Source organism: Ceratina calcarata, unplaced genomic scaffold (genome assembly GCF_001652005.2).
Source record: "Ceratina calcarata isolate Rehan_Ccalc_2016 unplaced genomic scaffold, ASM165200v1 scaffold211.2, whole genome shotgun sequence".
In the NCBI taxonomy this organism is placed as follows: domain Eukaryota; kingdom Metazoa; phylum Arthropoda; class Insecta; order Hymenoptera; family Apidae; genus Ceratina; species Ceratina calcarata.
In genome coordinates, this window is record NW_017142786.1 from 49,979 (window position 1) to 57,512 (window position 7,534).

The window sequence follows — 7,534 nt, forward strand, 5'->3', positions numbered from 1 at the left end:
AAATTATTGAAAAGTTTTGATAGAGGATTCCTCCGTAGGTGATCGAACACGAGCGACGAGGGAAAGGAGGGATGGCGGGAAGGGTGAATCGTCGTGCGGAGACACGGAAAACGCCACCGGGCATCGATAGAGCGTGTCGGCGAGCTTAATAATAGTCCTCGCTCGTTACGCACTCGTCGAACCGCCTTGTTAAGGCTTAACAGGCCACTCGCTCTCGGGGAATATTCGAAAGTTATCGGTCACGCGATCTCGTAAATCAACGCGCCGTTATGGGACTTTGTGGAACTCCGCTGCCGCACGCGCGAGCACTCTCCTTATAATTTGTCGCGGATCACCGTAGCGAGCACTCGCGGGTGAAACATGATCAGGAGTTGAACGAGGTTCAGGGATAGAAACAATACTTTTCATTTCTGATCATCTCATTCGTTTATTATCTCGTTTATTTTTATCAGTATTTCTCGCTTTATCAGGTCAGTTTACCTGTCAGGTCGGAAGCCTTTATATTAAATTGAGAAGAGGTATGACGAAAGAATATGCAATAGTGAAATTCATGTTTCATAAAATCTGAGGCTGACCTGCTTGTTGTGTCATTAAGCGTTCGTTAAAATTGATTTAAGCAACGGACGAGGGTTGGGAATTTTTTCGTGATGGAAGTGAAACGATGGGACCAGTCCCACTGGTTTTAACTCGTTCTTCCAATTATCTCAAGTAATTCTATTAAGCGCGATGACGTTCACGCTTGTTACTGATTTCCAAGTTTCGCGTGTCGGAGTCCTGATTGCACGGTTCAATCCTTCCGCCGCTGTCTTCAGTCCTGCGGTACAATAATACTGTTTCAATTGAAAAATTTCTTATTGAAAATCATTTCTCTACTGTTTATATATTCATTGCGTCCAATTACTTGTCTTTACGCTTCTTATTGTTATTAATAATAGTCACCATTGAACGGTGGAGTTTGAAATCTAATCCGATCTGTCGACACAAATTCAAAGGGTTGAAAGAGGAGTTTCCTTAATTGTCCCCGGGCTGATTAATCGCGTCACCCTCTGAAAATTGACTCGTCCCGAACCCTATCGCGTTTCCGTAAACACGAGCCAATCGATTGGCCAATATTTCACCGCTGCTACTATTTTATTACTGATCCATTTTTGTTCCCCTCCCCCCCTGCGCTCTCTCTCTCTCTCTCTCTCTCTCTCTCCCCTTTCATGATTCCAGGCCTGGAAAATTCGTTCGGGTCGAATGAAAAATCGACGGTGTCGGATTTCGTTGTTTTGACAGCGGATTGCCGATCCGTGGCCTTCCTGTTTCTTTCAACGATCCACCGGTTTTTTTAAAGTCGATCACAAAAGGGTGGGGGGTGGGGGCACCTCCCCTGTTCTGGTTATTTGAATTTGTAGAAAGGGTTCGATTCTGTTTATTTTCAAGGAACAAGGGGCTAAGCCGAACGGGGTAGGAGGATACGCTCACACGTGAATGACCGACATAGCGCGCGAGCGCGAGCTCTTCACCCTTCGTGAAAAGTTTACGCTCGTCCTACGTAAGAGCCTGCGTACACTCCCGTACAGAAATTGACGTAGATTCATCCGGAAACTATTATTGACACTCTTTAAAAGTATAATTTAGCAATTTTATTAAATAAGTATTTTTCTTATCTAATTATAAATAAAATTGTTTAGGTATTTCGCTTTTCTATTCCGCAATAAATCGGCAAGAAATAATTATATCATTTTGAGTACTTTTATTACGTAATTCTGAATAAATTCTAATTGATCGAAATGTAAAGATGAAGTTGCTGAGATCAACCAAATTCGTTTTAATAAAATCCCTGCTGGATTTCTGTTGCAAGTATAATTTAATTTAGAATTACTGTTTCTTGCCCGATAATTTGTGACCGAGAGTGTACTGGCTGGGTGCTGCATACTCTGGGGCGTAGAGACGGGGGTGAAATTCGGGGGTGAACGCGCGGCGATAAGTAGTACGCGTGTTTTCGCTCGAACTCAATTTACCCCTCGTGCAACCGATGGAAACACGGCGCGCACCGCCGGAAAGGGTCGCGTTTCCTTTGAAAACTAAAAATCTTTATCCTTCGGCCGGATTTTTAAATCGCCCCCGGGGGTGTGCGCGGACAACCCCTCGCGCCTAATAGGAACGATAGAAGCCAGCTCGATCGACCCCCGTGCAAATAGAATAAGCCTCTTTACTTCTGCGAAATTATCAAACATCTATACGTCAGTTCGCAACTTTCATTATACAGGGTGGTCCATTTAAGCAACGTCACCTAAATATCTCTTCAGCTTGTTGTCATGCAAAAAATATTTTTTCAGAATTATCAAGATCATCGGTGATTTTTTACACATACATTCTTTTATTATTGCATCGTGCAACTGATCGAAAAATATATTTAATAATGTTTCAATTATTTTATTGAAACACTTTAGTCGTCAAAAGAAATGAAATTGTTTAGACTTAGAATGCACAGTTCTCGTTCAAGTATTTTCGCATCTTCGAAAATAAGTCATATCGCGAATATCCAAACGAACTTGAAAGTGTTTAACCCTCGACTCTGATTGCAATTGTGCGACGTCTAATAATTCATCCCCAGCCGGTTGCACCCGAATCGACGTTAGAAGTTCCACAACCCATTCGACGAGGCACTTGAAAAAAAAAAAGGAAGAAAGAAAGAACCGGTTCGCCGGACCGCTGGTCGGTCAATAATTTCGGAAATCATTGTTCCGCGATATTCCACGGCTTCCCCCTCGTTAAATTTAACACAGAACAGCCATAAGTAACAGTAGTGCGACGGAGAAGCTCTTTCGGCGAGGGGCAAGGGTTCGGCTTGAAAAGGAAGGGGGTTGGAAGGGAAGGGGTGGTTCTCGTTTGACACTAAGTACGTAGTATGTCCGTAACAGTGGCCCCGAAAAATCCATGCATGTAGGGGGCAGGGCTAGATTAAAATGAAAAGGAGATGTAAAAAAAATTCCACGCCGCAGGGGTAAAACGATACCAGTTATACGTATGCGCGACATTAATGAATGTGCCTTTAGAAACGCTGAGGGAGAGTGAGCCGGGGAGAAAGAGAGGAGAGTATGTGTACGTGGCGCGTAGCACGTGGCTCTCCTCGATTGCTTTAACGACCGTTTGTACGCGCGCTGGGAAACAGTCGCGACCCGCTTTGATACAATCCTTCGTTTTTGGAGCACCTTCAAATTAAAATTACGTGGTCCTCCAGGGAAGGGCCTACGTGAAAATGTGCTTAAACCGGAAGTTGCATATTGTTTTGCATATATTTTTGTCGTATTTATTCTGCTTGTTAATTATGTTCAAATTGTCGAAAAATAGAGCAGTGAGAAAGGGATACATTTACCTGATCTAAGATTTAACGTGGCTCCGGTAACGCTGAACTTGCGCGATTTTGCATACACGCGACTCGGTTTGGCGAATCCACGGATATCAGGACGGGCAGATCTATAAATAACACCGATAAATCTCTTGGGACCTTAGCGTAACGAGTTAGTAATAATTAGGAGGGCGACCGGTAGACAAAGGCGGGAATAATTCTATCGGCAGAGTTGGTAGCTCGTAAATTTCCGTTCTCCTGGAAACTCGGGCCTCCCTTCCCAAAAGAGGGAATCGCGTTAATTATAATACCGCCATTTATTCTGGTCGGACAACGGTTTCCACCGGCGGCGGACAGGAACGAGAAAGAAAGGGCCGACTGAGGAGCTGTTGCGGAGGGAAAGAAGGTGCTAAACGGGCATCACCGAGAGTAGCGGGACAGGAGAATGGCGACCATAACGTAATTTTGACAGAAATAACGCCGCCGTTCCACGCTCGGAGACAATAAGTTCGCGACCGCTCTCGCTCGCGGTGGATCTTAGAATAGTTTAGTGTCCCTCTCGCGTCCTCTTCTGGCCCGCGGATTCCCCGTCCCTGAGCCACCTTCGTGCCGGGACTCTCTTTCCCTCCGGTTTCATCTCCTCCCTTTTTGCGTGACCCTCTTGGCGCCACGATTTTCATGGTTGCGACCGGATTGATGATTCGCCCGTATTATGGCCCACCGACCATTTTCGTTCGACTCTTTTCAGAATTATTTTATATCTTATGTCGTATTAAATAAATTATTACTGTTTTTAAATGCCTTGAAAGACTGTACATGTCGACTGGCAATTGCAAAATTTTATGTCAATACTGAAGAGATTATGTATTGCAAAATAATTTTTATACATCTTCAGAAATAATTGTTGGATATCAGTTTTGATGTATTTTCTAAATATTGAGGGACGACGTCAAAATCAATTTTCCAGCGATCTCTACGCAAGCGAGGCAAGCCTCGATTCTGGCTGATTAAATCGCATCTGGCAGTCCTTTACCCGGGGCCGTTTTTCCGAAAACAATGTTATGACGAGGGCCATGGAAGGGGTGGCTGCCCGTTGGGATTTTTTTTGTCGGTATTTTAGGCCCTCTCGAGAGCGAAGGAAGAAGAAAGGTTGAATGGAAGCTTCCGTCCGCGAAACTGCGACGCAGCGGGCACTTGACGCATTATCCAAACACACGATTTCAGTGGATTACGTTAATGCCCGCACCGATTCCTGGTCAATTATCCGTGAATATTCACGGTTAGTCGAGAACAACAGTCCACAGGCTGATTTTCGTTAATGGGAACAATTAGAATCGGGAATACAATTCTACTTTGCCAATTAACAATCGAATTTGTATGAAAACATTAAATAAAAGAAATCTGATAATTTTCATATTTATGGAAATGAACGATATTAAATAAAATTCAGATACAGGTTTGGGTTGAAGATTTGTTAAATAATAATGTTGGGAAAGTGTTTACGTGGAGGTCGTGCATGGCAGAGGATTTTCAGTGGCACGCAGGCCAGATCCACAGGGCATATAAAAGATTATTCAGCATAGGTTGATCTTCATTAATGGGAACGTTTAGAATCAGAAATACCATTTTAATTTGCAAATTAATAATCGAATTTGTATGAAGACATTTTTAAATAAAAGAAATCTTGTATTGTTTAGATTTATTGAAACTAATATCGTTATTTTCTGTAAATATGAACAATGTAAGATTTATTTTATTTAACAGTGTTTCGGAAGCAGGGTTTAATCGAAGAATGTTAGGAAGGGATTTACGTGGAGGTCGTGCGTGGCAGAGGATTTTCGGTGGCACGCAGGTCAGATCCACGGGGCACATAAAGGGTTATTCAGCTAAGGCCGCGCGGATTAAATGATAAAAAAGAAGAGAAGGAGGAAGCAGCGCGGCTGAAATACGGGGGCCTCCTTTTCACCGGTTCACGATCGGGCCTTTTTGAAAATTTTAAACTCCCCGACACCGGTGCCCGGGGTTTTTCATCCGCCAGCCGGATCGAGCTCTCCCTCCGAAAGCCTTGTGCGAGTTTCAAGAACTACGAATAAAAGGGTTCAGCCTCTCTGAAAGCCGTATGGGGTAGGAAAAGGGGGGATCCACGGTTGTTGCGTGTGTCGTCCTGGTTCGGAGATTTCTCATATTTTTTAAGATTTGTGCCCCTTAAGTCCTGTCACGTATCTACCGTATTCTTCGTTTAACAACTGTTCCTGACACGCCACGTGGGTGGCAGCTTTTTTCAAATTTTCCAAGATAATATAATTGACAATCTTTAATAAAATTTATTTGCAACATTAAATCTATGTAAAATGTCCTCTTCAGGATTTTTGGACGATTCTTCAAGCCTGAAAGTAAAAGTAAACTTGCATCGAAGCACCGAGAAGAAAAAACTAAGACGCATGCACTGTTGCATATTTTACCAAGATCCAAGGCCAGGTTCCGTTCGGCTCTCTAACAGTTTTGGCACGCTTCCTGCGACGCGGTTCGCATAATTAGCCGTCGACGAAACATTCGTTTGACATTCCCGGATACGAAAGAAGAATCATAAGCCTTTTACTTATTTCATTCCCGATCCGAATCGACGGTACATCTGAAAGCCTTGACCCCCGATATGAAACCCTAAAGAAAATCGTGTCTGGTGATGTAAATTCTCGATGTAAATTCGTACGCAGCGGCGCGGCGGCGTGGTGGCTCTAACGAGCTCCACAAAACATGCAGCTGCGTTACATAATTACCGCGCGCTGGAGGATAGATTAATAGTCATAACCGAACAAGTTGGCCAACAATACGCGCGAGAGCTAAACTGGATAATTAATTTAAACATCCGGAGCGAAACGCGGATTTCGTAACTCGCTTCGAGCACGTGCTAACTTTTTTTATTTCTCAAGCAGTCGTTGGATGTACTCCAGTTCTTTGTACTATATTAAAACGTTCGTTTTGCGTGCTATTGAAACATTTTTACCTATTCATTTCAAGAGGGAATTATTTGAATATTTTACAATTTCTTCAATTTAGCAAAAAGATTGATCCTGGATATTTGTCTATTCCATGATTAATTGTCATTAATTTATTCGTTGACAAAATGATATTTTCGATAAAAACTGCGCAGCTCGGAAGCGTCGCGCACTTGGAACATAATACGGTACAGACATAATGCCCGTGCCTCTCCCTCGCAACCTTTACCATTTCGTCTCTTCCCTCATCTCCCATTCTTTTATTTTCTTCTTCCATATCCCGCACGGGTGTAGGTATAACCCTTCTTCGCTTTCGCGTGTACACACGTGCGCATAAAAGTTGGCCCTGCCTCCCGCCCTCGCCGAGAAAGGGGAAGAGAAATATTCGACAATTTTTAAACTCGTTCCTGAACGAGCGTGCATTCAAACGTGCGCCGCGTGTGCTCGACAAGTAGGCATTTCTTGGAATTGCGTTAGCCATAACGAAGTTGGGAGCGTGCGTTTCCGGCGACCGAGGAACCCCCCTCGCGGTATTTGCGAAACGCTCCAGAGAAATGTGTTAATTATATCTACGTTTATATTGACGCGTATTGATTTTGTTTTATCGACCCTTTAGTAGTTTGTTTTGAAATTGATTAATAATTTAATTATTGATACATTAATTGTACAATTCTGAGAGATGCATTTCTGGCCTTTTGAGTACGTTTGATAAAAGCGATTCTTATAGATTTTCTGTCGAAATAAATGCAATATCCCAACGGCAGATAATGTTATGAGCGCGTGTGCTCGCCACAGAATGCTTCTTTACCAGCCAACTGTTAGCCGCAACGGGTAGCAGTATCGACGAACGGGAAACAGAGTGAAAGGGAATAGCCGAAAGCGAAATTCTATTAATAATTTTTTTAATTCTATGAGTCATAAGATCTCTGGTATAAGTTTAAGAAATGTAGCATAACTTAATAATTTTATTTATGGCTATACAGTCAATCCCAAAAGTTTATGCACTTTAGAAACGCATTTTTTAAAAAGAAATCAGACGTCGGAAGAACATTGGTAATAATAAACAACAAAAAAAATTTTCGATTTTTCCGAGATTTCTCCAAGGGGTACCCCTTCAATTTCTTCCAAATTTTCGTTTTTGGCCAATAACTACCAAACCGTTGGACCTACGGGAAAATTGCATCAGACCTTTCTTGTAGAG

The 7,534-nt window shown here is 42.8% G+C and overlaps 1 protein-coding gene across 2 annotated transcripts in view; it reads left to right on the forward strand.

Annotated features, from left to right (window-relative positions):
* Positions 1-7,534, forward strand: part of LOC108622271 (zinc finger protein castor homolog 1) — a 47,082-nt gene that overhangs the window by 29,855 nt on the left and 9,693 nt on the right. The gene's annotated exons all lie outside the window — the stretch shown is intronic.